Genomic DNA, 13,772 nt, shown 5'->3' with positions numbered 1-13,772 from the left:
TGTGGCGGTGCCTGGCTGGGAGTGTCGCACTATCACAGTTGCTATGCACATAGGTTACAGTAGTTCGCCCTTATAGCTCTGTGTAATTATACAAGAAACTCCAGTTTGAAGTTAGGTAATTGCTAAACTAACAATCTCATAATGCAGATTTATTGCCCGAAATCCTCCCTTTACTAGCTGTAGACACAAATAAAGGCCCTTTAAATACTCCTGTGTACGGTATTGACATCTGGATGGTAGCTGGTGACAGTAGCTTTCTTATTTAAGGCTATGTGCACACGTTCAGGATTTCTTGCAGAAAATTCCTGAGAATTCCGGACATTTTCTGCAAAAAGGTCCTCGGACCGAAACGTTGCCGCAGGAGGCAGAATAAAGTATATTGCTGTCTATCACTTCCTGATGTGGCGCTGTCCTTTCTCAGCTTGTATTGTGGATCTCTTCTACTGGGACGGACCCCCTGGTGTGGACGTGCGCCCTGATGTCCGTGGAGACAACGTCAGTATTGGGTGCGGCTTGACTAAACTTTATTGAATACTTATTTTCTGCAAGAAATCCGCAAGAAAACCGCATGCGTTTTTGCTGCGATTTTGCCGCGGTTTTGACGCGTTGTTGCCGCGTTTTTTTCCGGACACTTCCCAATGCATTTTGGAGTGGGAAATCCGCAAAAAAAACGCAAAAAGATAGAGCATGTCCGGATTTTGTGCTGTATGCATTTTTTTTGCGGAAAAAAACGCATCATGTGCACAAAACATGCGGAATTCATTAAAAATCATAGGATGCATAATGTATGCAGATTATTTGCGGTTTTATAGCGTTTTTATAGGGAAAAAACGCGAAAAAACCGCGAATAATCTGCAACGTGTGAACACAGCCTTAAGGAACTGACATGAATGCAATTTTTTTTTTTTAAAGGGTTCATTGGAATGAAACTTAAAGGGATTTTGCAGGTATATTAAAAAAAACACAAAAACCCCACATCCTCGCTGGTGATTGCAGCGTAACAACCAGGGTCAGGCATAGCTTGTGATTAGCAGCTTCGGCCATGAGTCTGTGCAGCACGTGATCACAAACCAGCAGGAGCGCCGGCTGTGAAGCCCCTTTAATAAAGTGTGGTTGATCTTAGGCTACGTTCACATTTGCGTTGTGCGCCGCAGCGTCGGCGCCGCAACGCACAACGCAAACAAAAACGCAGCAAAACGCATGCACAACGCTGCGTTTTGCGCCGCATGCGTCCTTTTTTTGATTGATTTTGGACGCAGCAAAAATGCAACTTGCTGCATCCTCTGCGCCCGGACGCGGGCGCCGCAGGGACGCATGCGGCGCAAAACGCAAGTGCGACGCATGTCCATGCGCCCCCATGTTAAATATAGGGGCGCATGACGCATGCGGCGACGCTGCGGCGCCCGATGCTGCGGCGCCGACCGCAAATCTGAATGTAGCCTTAAGGAGGACTGAAGAGGTATAACTTTCCATTCATGTGACGATTACCCTTTCATCAAAATGAAATAGAAGCCGCACTCCATGACGGGATTTCACTTTGGGGAATTCTATATACATTGAAGTTGTCAAGTAAAAATTGCTGTGCAGTGGGGTCAAGAGCGGGAGTAGGAAGGAAATGGCCTGGGGCGCCATTTCTGTCAGTTCTGCACATTATGTTCTTGCCTTGCCCATTGGCGGACAGCAGAGCTTTCACCACTTCTGCCTCTCTGGATACCTCCGTTACATAATGTCAGTCTTTCCATAGATGACGGAGGGAGAGGGCCATCTAATATGTATGTGGTAGGGGCCGTATTCTGCCCCCATCATAATGTCAGGTGGAAAAAGATCAAGCATGTTGGGGTTCACTTTGGAAAACCTAAACATCAGTTGTAGATCTGGTTCTTGACCCGATATGTAAAATCTCAAACGTTCCATAATCCTAATCTGCTCTGGTGGATGCGGATTCTTGTTCTGGGTCAACAGAATATTTCTACAAGTGGAAAAATCATAAAAGTGAGTCTCTATCTGGATGCTTTCATGTTGCGTTCTGTGTCCCCGTCGGGGCATACGTCCCAAATTCCCTCTCAACTCTGGGTCCGGACGCATGAACAGATGGGGCCCATAGACTGTAATGGTGATGGCAGCGTGAATGTGAGCTCTGCCGTGCACTTTTTTGGAGAGTGTACGCCTACAGGAGGTGGACCCAGAGGTATCCGACGTAGGAAGCATGTTAGTGTAACCTTGCAGTATGTGCATAAGTACGCACTATTAGTATGGCATGCCAAAGTGCAAAGGGTTCTCCCAGGGTGTGGAGTCTATAAAGCCATGTTGTATGGTACAGGCCTTGGCTGGACCCTGGCATGACCCAGTTGGATGCGGTTTGCAGGTGGTGAGGTTGCCCTTCCCTGGCAGTGCCCAGTATTCCCATTGTGGAAGCATTTGTACATTGCTGTTGGCTTGGTGGTCACTTTGAGCTTTCTGCAGTGAGGAAGGTGTGAATGGCGCTCTATAATAGGAGTGCAGGCATTTCTCCCAGGGTTCGCTGCTCCTGGCTGATATTTTTAGACACTCTATATTTGTGTTGTACTTTGTGTGAAGTCATTCTGTCAATATCTGTCTCCCTTTCAGCTCTTATTTTCAGTTTTTGATCAATGTTCCTCTTCTTAGAATAAGAAATGTGTTGTTCAGCCTTAGTAGAAGAGCTGAAGTTAAAGCGCTCCTGCCATATTATAGCCCCTAGAAATTACGGGTAGGCGGGTGCGCAAAATTCCCACAACTCGAGTCCCTGGCTGTTACCGCCTTAAAAAGATTTGATGTGATTGTTGGGGATCTGGGACCCTGCCTTTCCCGAGTGAAAGGGGGAGAGGTCAGTTTGGCTTTACATATTTATACATAGTTGCAGTTTTTTTGTTGCATTTTGAGTGTGTTTTCTTCAATCACATTTTTGTCGCTGCAGTTTTAGTCTCTTTTTGGTATGTGGCTGTGAGCACATAGATTTCTGCAAGTATATGTGAAGTAAAAATTTCTGCAACAATACTTGCCTCATATAAATCCACCTTAAATAGAGTTTGTCACCAAGCTTTTGCTATCCTATATGAGAGCATGAGGCAAGGGCAGAGACCTTGATTCCAGCCATGTCATTTACTTGGCAGTTTGCCGCAGTTTTGATAAAATCCCTATTTTATCTGCTGCAGAACCACCAGATCTGAATGCTGAGCCCTTTATAACACAACCCACACCTCTGATTGACAGCTTTCTGTGTACACTGTGCATAGGCAGAAAGCTGTCAATCAGTAATGGGGGCAGGGTTATACAGAGCTCATGAATATGGAGGACTACCTGGCAGTAGGTTTACTGGTCTTCAAAAGATAATCATCTGCTGATAAAACTGTAATTTTATCAAAACTACAGCAAGGGTCTGAGTAAATGACAACACTGGAATCAGGGTCTCTGTCTCTTCATTAAGCTGCTCTCAGTTAAGGTGGCAAAACTCTGGTGCAGTAGGGTGCAGTAAAAAAAAGGGTACAGTATTTGGTTATACATGCATTAATAGATGCGGAGAAAAGAGATATAAATATTATAGATAATATTGTTTTTCCAAAGCAAAATGTTTAGAAATATTTTAAGGTATGTTGTAACATATAGACTATATACAAGCTGTGCATGGGATGATTCATCCATATAATATGAGTGCAAGCACTTTTCGTCTACTAGATGATAGAATTGAGTATAATTAACATAACCTTAAGCATTTTGTGGTTTTTCCTTTATGGAAAAATTCCATAGATGTAATTAGCTTCCTTTTAGATCGCTCACCATTTTCCCTTACTGGGTATTTGTAGACAATACAGCTTTTTTTTTTGTTCTTTTTAATCCCCTTTATAATGTTTGGTATATAATTTTTCTTGTTTTTTATGAAATCCTTTAATTCATTCAGATGTATCATACAAGTCAGATTATTGGGGTCCTGTTCTTCTTTTAGTGGGGATGTTGTGCAGGTCTTGTTCATTAGTCCTGGATGCTCAGACATGTTTCCTTGGAAGTATGGACTGGTGAGGACTCTCTTGTTCTTGGAGTTTGTCACTGATCTTAATTACAGTAGTTTTTTTTCCTACTTCTAAACAAGGCAAATTTCTACTCCTGTGTACTTTTGATAGGAGGACAACCAATGAATTGTTTTATTTTTTAGGTATAACTATATTTTTTCTGTTTGATAATATTAGATGTAGTTGTAGTTTTTCAAAAACTGAAGAGCTGTGTTGAAGATCTATCTCATAATAGAAGTTGTAAGTAAGTTGTGTACAATGGAAGATGGGATTCCCCAGCGGTGTGCTCCATTTGTGATTTATAGACTGCCGTCTACTGCTCAAACGGAACCCTGCTGAACCAAAAGAAAAGAAGTGTTTATTAGAAGGACACTGAAGCACCGCTGTACTAGATATTAGAAGGAAGTCAGTCGTATAGACTCCCTCTTCATGCCCTTTAGACCACACAGGATTGCTCCGAACAAAGATATGTACAAAAAAACGGAGCAGAAAAATCCAAAACAACATAGTTGTATATAAAAACACAAAAGTTTATTTAAATATAACTCATAAACATCAATGTATATATATATATATAAATGCACATACTCCCACGGGCGCTGTATGCCGTATGATCTATCTCATAATAGAAGTTGTAAGTAAGTTGTGTACAATGGAAGATGGGATTCCCCAGCGGTGTGCTCCATTTGTGATTTATAGACTGCCGTCTACTGCTCAAACGGAACCCTGCTGAACCAAAAGAAAAGAAGTGTTGTAGGGAGGACAGGTTCAAAGATGGCACCAGGTCGGGGTGATTTCTGTGACACATCTCTCTGATATAAAAAAAAAAACCAGAGTGACAAGGCGGGAAGCAGTTTGGCGCCAATGAAGGAGTCCAGCAGGACGTGTGCTTACAGGGACGCTGCTGCCGAGATTCCAGAATGAGCCAAGAGGCCGGAACCGGAGGTTTCTGGTGTGCACCAGACCACACCTGTCAAGATCTGAGGCCTAGACCTGCAGCGGTCAAGACCCGAGGCCCAGGCTTCATCTGTCCTGGCCCACAAGACAACCGTTGCAGGTGAAGCACCCAAGACAATGTGCAGACTCTAATCTGGAAGTGGATGTCCACTGCGGTGGTCATAAGGAGCAAATGAGCCAGGCCGTTACTCCCAACATTGACGTACGGTAAAGGGGTCAGTCAGGGGTGGTGCAACAGGCAGGGTAGGTACCGTCCAGAATGCAAGAGGCACAGAGAGCATTGATAGACTTTGTCAAAAGGACTTGCAGCCTAGCGGGAAGAAACAGAGACCCCCGCTAGGGCCTACTATATGAAGGGGATTTTTATAGTGGTACCCTTATTACTGTTGACATTGCTCCAATTAGAAATAGGATTTATGTAATGTATCCCTCTGCAAGAGTTATATTGTGTTGATAACTGATGTTAATGTATATTAAATATTGTACTCTGCTTTAACCCTGTTATCCGTGAACTACTTTTTCATGCGAATCACCCCTTTCCTATATTCATACCCGTAGAATAAATAGTTAAGTTGGTTACTTCTGCCTTGTCCTTGTCTGCGTGTTGCAGCCCAGTAATCTGCTTACAAAGCTACATCATTGGAGCTACTATAAAGATTATATTTGGGTATTAGATCATATAGTTCCCTTATTATGTTACTTGAGCCCCCATCTATTTGCAGAATACAAATGCCATATATGCCAGTTTCACTATTGCAGTGTGGACATACAGTGGGTATGGAAAGTATTCAGCCCCCTTTACATTTTTCACTCTTTGTTTCACTGCAGCCATTTGGTTAATTCAAACAATCTTCTTGGGAATGATGCAACAAGTTTTTCACACCTGGATTTAAGGATCCTCTTCCATTCTTCCTTGCAGATCCTCTCCAGTTCCTTCAGGATGGATGGTGAACAGGCATTTTCAGGTCTCTCCAGAGATGCTCAGTTGGCTTTAGGTCAGGGCACTGGCTGGGCCAGTTAAGAATGGTCACAGAGTGGTTCTGAAGCCACTTCTTTGTTATTTTAGCTGTGTGCTTTAGGGTCATTGTTTTGTTGGAAGGTGAACCTTCGGCCAAGTCTGAGGTCCAGAGCACTCTGGAGGAGATTTTCATCCAGGATATCTATGTACTTGGCTGCATTCATGTTTCCTTCAATGACAACCAGTCGTCCTGTCCCTGCAGCTGAAAAACACCCCCATAGCATGATGCTGCCACTGCCATGTTTCACTGTTGGGATTGTATTGGGCAGTGATGAGCAGTGCCTGGTATTCTCCACACACCGCTTAGAAGTATCACCCAAAGGTCTCTCTTCGTGTCATCAGACCACAGAATCTTATTTCTCATATTCTGGGAGTCCTTCATGTGTTTTTTTAGGAAACGCAGGCTTTCATGTCTTGCACTGAGGAGAGGCTTCCGTCGGACCACGTTGCCACTCAGACCCGACTGGTGGGGGGCTGCAGTGATAGTTGACATTGTGGAACTCTCTCCCATATCCCTACTGCATCTCTGGAGCTCAGCCAAAATGATCTTGGGGTCCTTCTTTACCTCTCTCACCAAGGCTCTTCTCCCACGATTGCTCAGTTTGGCTGGACGGCCAGGTCTAGAAAGACTTCTGGTGGTCCCAAACTTCTTCCATTTAAGGATTATAGAGGCCACTGTGCTCTTAGGAACCTTGAGCACTGCTAAATTCTGTTGTAACCTTGGCCAGATCTGTGCATTGCCACAATTCTGTCTCTGAGCTCCTTGGCCAGTTCCTTTGACCTCATGATTCTCATTTGGTCTGACATGCACGGTGAGGTCTTATATAGAGAGGTGTGTGCCTTTCCAAATCAAGTCCTATCAGTTTAAACACAGCTGGACTCCAATGAAGGAGTAAAACCATCTCAAGGAAGATTACAAGGAAATGGACAGCATGTGACTTAAATATGAGTGTCTGAGCAAAGGGTCTGAATACTTATGACCTGGTGATATTTCAGTTTTTCTTCTTAATTAAATTTGCAAAAATTTCTACATTTCTGTTTTTTTTTTCAGTCAAAGTGAGGTTGCAGAGTGTACATTAATGTGAAAAAAATGAACTTTTTTGAATTTACCAAATGGCTGCAATGAAACAAAGAGTGAAAAAAATAAAGGGGTCTGAATACTTTCCGTACCCACTGTAAATTAAATTGATATGGTGACATATTCTTATTGAAGTAGCTCTGGTACAGACAGATTTCTGAAATTACGGTAAAGGGGCTCTATTTTTTTTTTTTTTTTTTTTAGATCACTGTTGTTAAAGGACCTGAGAACATTTTTCACACTATTATCTGTACCATGGATTCTTGTTGCAGCCAAGTACCAATGTGTAAATGGTTGCTTCTGTAATAAACTGATTTATATGTGGAAGTTTGGATGACGTTTTTGCTTTTCTCTGAAGTTTATTCTTGTCCACACCGCTAGTCACTTGTCTTTTATGGTCAGACGGTCAGGAAATATAATATATAGCACAGATATTTACCGATACCTCATCATTTTCTGCAGTCTTTATTGTAGAGTGCGTATGTTTATTTGTAGATCTGTAATTGTGGTGGCCTCTCATGTGGTGGCCTACCCTCACTTAGAGATGAGGGTCTGTGATCACTACAACGAGTAGCTGAAGTGTTTTCACCTCCCAACACTGTACTCTGGCTGAAATTAGTCCATAACACATTGGTCCTCTGGGTGTTTGTCAGAAGAAATATTGGAGACGTGTGGTTTCTTCTGGAGATCAAGGCTGAACTGGCCAGCCACATGCTGTGTACTTGGCAAGTAATTCACTGTACTGGGAGTTCCCCAGTGTAACAAACTGAGGCAGCCCCTATTGTAGCTCCAAGCAGATCCTGACGGATGTGAAAACGCTGACGTGTGGTGATAAATAATAGGCTAGTATCTTGGATATGTGATATAGAACATGGCTAGAGTCAGTTTCACTATTAGGGAGAGTCCTCAGAAAGAAAATAAACCATAGTTTCCTGGAAAACCTCAGACTGCTTATAAGAATATACAATGCAGTGTTTTCATACTTTAGTTTTGTATTACCGGAAGAATTTTATTTAAAGGCTTTTTTTGTGTTACTTCTGTAATAATGTTTGTAAAGATGTAACTCCTGAAAGTTTTTGTATTAGCTTATTACAATAGTTGCACATGTCAAGATCCAACCTAAATGTTCATAGAGCTTCTATTAAAAAATGACATTGTTGTAGCAGATGTAAAAGCCACGATTGTGTTTTTACATAGCACTATTTCCAAATGAATTAACACTACATATTCTGCCACCGATGTACGTAGGTGAAATGTGTCTGAAAGATGTGAGCACGGACCTCTGTACAATCAATGGCAGGTAGCGTTACTCGCTACCCTCACCTACTATGCTTGACCAGCTGCACTTGGTTAATCCGGGAAGGACGATGCAGTGATGAATTTTAATAGGTTTTATTCACAGTACCTTGGTGAGATGAGGTAAGATGTCAGGGAAGATGAAGGGATGATGATGAGTAGTAATACATGAGCAACATATTCTAACAATGGCCAGAAGATGACAGCAAAGCACAACAAATACTGACCATCGTATCTACATATGATAATGAATGAAGTAAGACATATAACATTAGGCAAATGTCCCTGTAGTGGCTGAAAGCCTTTGCAGCCGATTAGCTGAACAGCACATTACATTTCTAGTTTGTAGTCATCAGATTGTTGAGTCCTCGGCTTAATAACTCTTCAGTGCAAGGAGCATGCAAACAGTAGTTTTTTTGGGGTGTTCTTGCTATTCTGTGTTTAGTACCCTCCAGAAGTGGTCCAAAGAAGGATTACTGGTGAACCAGCGACAGGGTCAGTTCTCTTAGCTTAGCCTTCACTGCATCAATGAGCCTATTGTGTCAGATCCCACAAAAAAGTAACTGTAGTACAAATTGAAGGAAATGGAATGCTAGCTATAATATAAAGGTGTTAGAACATCCCACTGCTGTCTATGTAGCCGCAGACCAGTCAGAGAGCTATGATGGCACCTTTCCATCACCAAATGGCCCCAGTATGGACCCTTGATTATTAGACCTGGACCATAAAGCAATGGAAGATGGTCTGGTCTCATGAATTGTGACTTCTATTATACCATGTGGACGTATGGTGTGTGTTGTTACCAGGGGAAGAGATATCATTAGGATTCATTATGGGACGCAGATATGCCGGTGGATGTAGTGTAGTGCTCTGGACAATGTTCTGATGTAAAACCTTGAATTTATGTGAATGTACTTTTGACATGTAACATCATTGTGAGCCAATGTGAGTCCTTTTAAGGAACATGACACAGAGTTTAAGGCATTGATTTGTCCTTCAAATTCCTTTGATCTAAATCTGATTTTGCTTCATTCAGATGTGCTGGTAAAAAACGTTTCTTTCTGTGGATTTATGTTTGAGGAAATACCAATAGGTGGTTAATCTTTGGCCAGTGATTCACCTCGGTGTCATGTAGACTTTTATCTGCTGTATTCTTTGCTGATCCTGCCTTGAGGTTATTGAAAGCATTATTAGTAGCTGCAGTGTGAGCACACCTTACATTATGTATGTCGTTGCTAATCTAAGCTGTAAAGTAATATAAGTTGGATTTGGTCCATTACATGTCAGAATGAGTAATCAGTCAGGGATTGTGGGAATGACAAATAAGGTGGCCTTTTCCCAAAGTTCACTATTCCAATGAAGCGAGAATATCTTCTGAAGGCCTGATCTGCTTTGTAGCTTCATTTACCAATGTGCCTGTTTCTTGGGTGGGTGACAACCAACGTGGCCACCAATGTAGGGTCTTTTATGTAATATGGTAAGTGTTAAATCGATATACAGTAATAATGACGAGTTTCTTTGAGTAAACGTGTTTGACTTGGTTTGATGTTGAGGAGAGGGCATACGTTCTACATTGTAAAATAGTTACAGGATCCGAAGACGTGAATTGTTTGCTGATGACATGGTAGATACTTAGGCTGGACATGAATAGCTTCATTCACATGTAGTGACATTAGTCACATCCAATGGTATCGAAACTGATAAGGACCTGAGAGGTCAACTTCGGTCTCTCATTCTAAAGGAACGAGGTTAATATTTACTTTACAACTTCTGGCAGTGATACATGTTCAGGTTATATGAATGTTGTTTGACGTGTCTCATGTTATGGCCAATGACAATTATGTAGCTAAGACAGTACTGTTCTTAGTTGGCAAATACTTGACTGCCTTTGTTCTACATTCATGGTCAAAAGTGTCGGCACCCTTGAAATTGTTCCAGAAAAATAATTTTCTCCCTGAATATAATTGCAATTACACATGTATATTTAATTTGTGTGTATTGGAACAACACACAAAAAGGAGGAAAAAGGCAAATTGGACACCATTTCACACACAACCTGCAAAAATCAGCCAGGCAAAATTTTTGGCACCTTTAAACTTTGGTTGCGCACCCATTGGAATAAATAGCTTCAATCAATCTCTTCCTATAACCAACACCAAGCTTTACACCTCTCAACTGGAATTTTCCATCGCTCTACTTTTGCTAACTGCTCCAGGTCTCTCATATTTGAAGGGTGCGATCTCCCAACAGCAATTTTAAAATCTTGACAATGCTTTCAGGCTTTTTTATGTCTGTGCCTGCAGAGGGATTCTCCTAGGTCTTCTGCTATAATGGTTCATTTCATTCAGATGTCGACTGATCGCACTGACAATGATGTACCCTGAGCCTGCAGGACAGCTTGAATTAATATGAAACTTGATTGGGGCTGCTTATCCACCATCTAGACTATCCTGCGTTGCAACCATTCATCAATTTTTCCCCATCCACGTCCAAGGAGATTAGCTACAGTGCCATGGGTTGTAAACTTCTTAATTAATGTTGCCACCATGGGCAAAGGAACATCAAGATCTCTGGAGGTGGACGTTCCTTGAGACCTTGAGATTGTTGATATCTTTCAACAATTTTGGTCTTCAGACAGTTCTCTTCTCCCCTTTCTGTTCTCCATGCTTAGTGTGGCGCGCACACACACACACACACACACACACACACACACACACACACACACACACACACACACACACACACACACACACGTGATTTTCGTATTTTCCACACCTGTTACTTGCCACATGTGAGTCTGAACAAGCATCACGTGCTTGGAACAAAGATGACTACCCACATTTTTAGAAAGGTGCCAACAATTCGGTCTGTCCGATTTTTGGGGTTTTGTGTGAAATTCTGTCCAGTTTCCTTTTTTTTTTTTTTCCTCTCGTGTGGTTCCAGTACACACAAATGAAATAAAACTGTATAAGAAAAAACACGTATAATTGCTATAATTTTCTGGGAGAAATACTTCATTTTCTGGAACAATTTCAAGGGTGCCAACTAGTGATGAGCGAATATACTCGTTACTCGAGATTTCCCGAGCACGCTCGGGTGACCTCCGAGTATTTTTTAGTGCTCGGAGATTTAGTTTTCATCGCCTCAGCTGAATGATTTACATCTGTTAGCCAGCATCAGTACATGTGGGGGTTGCCTGGTTGCTAGGGAATCCCCACATGTAATCAAGCTGGCTAACCGCTGCGGTGAGAAAAACGAAATCTCCTAGCACTAAAAAATACTCAGAGGTCACCCGAGCGTGCTCGGGAAATCTCGAGTAACGAGTATATTCGCTCATCACTAGTGCCAACACTTTCGGCCATGACTGTATATGCCATCTACTCAGATATGAAAAAAAAAGTACTGAAGACTTAGTTGTTGCAATAAGTGTCACAAACTGAATTTTTCTTTTGAGGTTTTCTTATGACATTCATGGTTTCAACCACCTCACAACTTATTGTGTGGCTTCTGAAGAAGGTCCCTTATGGAAAATGGTTTTGAGTTCCATGTAGATTTTTTCTGGAGTGGGATACAGCTATGTCTTTATAATATCTACTGTAGATTTAATGACCAAGTTTAGATTCTAATAAGTGTACAGGTATGTGCAGACGATCCGGAACTGACAGCGCTTTGGACACAGCGCATGTTTGCCGCTTTCAAAGCGCTACCGTCTATGGAACGCAGGTGAATCCTCATGTCTTCACTGAACTGTGCAGATTCATGCATTGTATGGAAGAAATTTCTCTTGCGGTGATGCTAGTCTCTGCAAGAGAAATTGATATGCTGCAGTCTGGAAAGACGCCCGCAGCATGTTCATCTCTGTTGGTGAGCTGCGGGTGTCTGTGCATGCATAGTATTTCTTGTAATCCCATCCACTTTACTGTAACATCTGGACGCTGCAAGTACGCAGCGTCCAACGCACAGCGTTTACTGATCGTCTGCACATACCCTAAGTCAATATAACTGAAACCATTTACAATTTTTTTTTTTTTTTTTAACATGTCCATCCATTCAAAAGTTTTGCTCCTATGTAATAGGGTTCCATATTTTCCCATAAAAAAAATCAAATGGACATGTACCACCGAACTTCTGTGGATGCGGTTGAGTTTTGTTCGGCCATCATTGGGCTAGGGTCACACAACTGTATATTCTCTCATATGAGAAAATCACTCCGATATATGCTAATCACACTCTGCTCAGAGTATGATCAGAGTGTGATTCGATTTTTTTTCGGATGAGGAGAAGATGGAATAAAATTTTTTTCCATCTTCCTCATTCTGTCAGTTTGACAATCAGGCCACAATTAGATTTTGAGAGTGCAGTCTGTCTTTTTTTCTCAAACTCAATGACTTTCATGGCCGAGTGTCATCCTAATATCAGATGCAAATTGTGTATGCTGATATATATATATATATATATAATTTTTCCTTCGCACAAAAATTGGACATGTTCTTGGCCCCATAGCATAACTTTGGCCCAAGTGTGATCCGACTGAACCCGGACTGAAAATATGGTCATCCGCGCATGCCCTTAGAGTAGAAAAAGTAAATGCCCACAAAGAATTTATGTGGCATACACCCAATTGGTTTCATTTTTATTGCAAGTGAATGACTTTTAGAACAAGAGAGGTGCAGAAGAAAAATAAAAAAACATTTCAGAATCAGTTGAGCAGTGCGAACTGGAGAGGGTATGTGAGGGTTTGCCAGAGCGGTAGTCGTGGCTGAGAGTAATCCCGGTATCACACCCTGGCCTCGCCTCACACTACAGTAGCGCCTTTCCTTCAGCATACCTGCGTTCTGGGTCTCTGCGCCATCAGGTTCCTCTCTGGGCTGCTGAAGGCTCCTTGTCGTCGGTGTCACACAAAGAGAGAGACAGTCCAGCTCAACTTTAACAACAACTGCTTTACTTGGTGTTTTACACAGCACATCCAAGTTATTTTCAGCATCCACATCAAGTTTCACAACAGGTAATACCTCTTCTGTCCCTGTCCTTTTCTGTCTTCCGGGACGTGCCGTACCTTTCAATGCCTCAGTGTCCTTTCTGCTCAGCCTTTCTCCGTTTGGGGACTCCCTCAGCCGTTTTGCCCCGGTTCTGAGAGCAATAAGCTGCCACATGATGAGCGACCTGCCCGTACTGCTTTCCCTTTTCTAGCAACTGCATTCCTACTAATACTGCACCGCTAGCTCTGTTGCTGTTGCTTCTCCTGAAGTGGTCCAAAACAGGGATGATATATGGCTGGGCGCTATTCTTTAAACGTTGCGTGGCATGGTGTTGCCCGGGCTGGCTAGCCCAAGTGAGCTGCATGGGCGCCCTAACCCAACTCAGATCTATCAGGAAGTCCTCCCTGCCTTATCCACCG

At 42.4% G+C, this 13,772-nt stretch overlaps 1 protein-coding gene across 3 annotated transcripts in view; it reads left to right on the top strand.

Annotated features, from left to right (window-relative positions):
* The window catches only part of SGMS2 (sphingomyelin synthase 2), a 115,628-nt gene that overhangs the window by 39,007 nt on the left and 62,849 nt on the right, over nt 1–13,772 (top strand). Inside the window, exon 1 of one of the 3 annotated variants that reach the window (XM_077279019.1) lies at nt 9,789–9,851. The exons of the other annotated variants lie outside the window; for them this stretch is intronic. The gene's annotated coding sequence lies outside the window, so the exon portion shown is untranslated. Of the gene's footprint in view, nt 1–9,788; nt 9,852–13,772 lie in introns of those variants that run through there. 3 annotated transcript variants of the gene reach the window in all.

Source organism: Ranitomeya variabilis, chromosome 1 (genome assembly GCF_051348905.1).
Source record: "Ranitomeya variabilis isolate aRanVar5 chromosome 1, aRanVar5.hap1, whole genome shotgun sequence".
NCBI lineage: Eukaryota > Metazoa > Chordata > Amphibia > Anura > Dendrobatidae > Ranitomeya > Ranitomeya variabilis.
The sequence above is the reverse complement of the archived record's forward strand: the minus strand, read 5'-3'. Positions and strand labels throughout refer to the sequence as shown.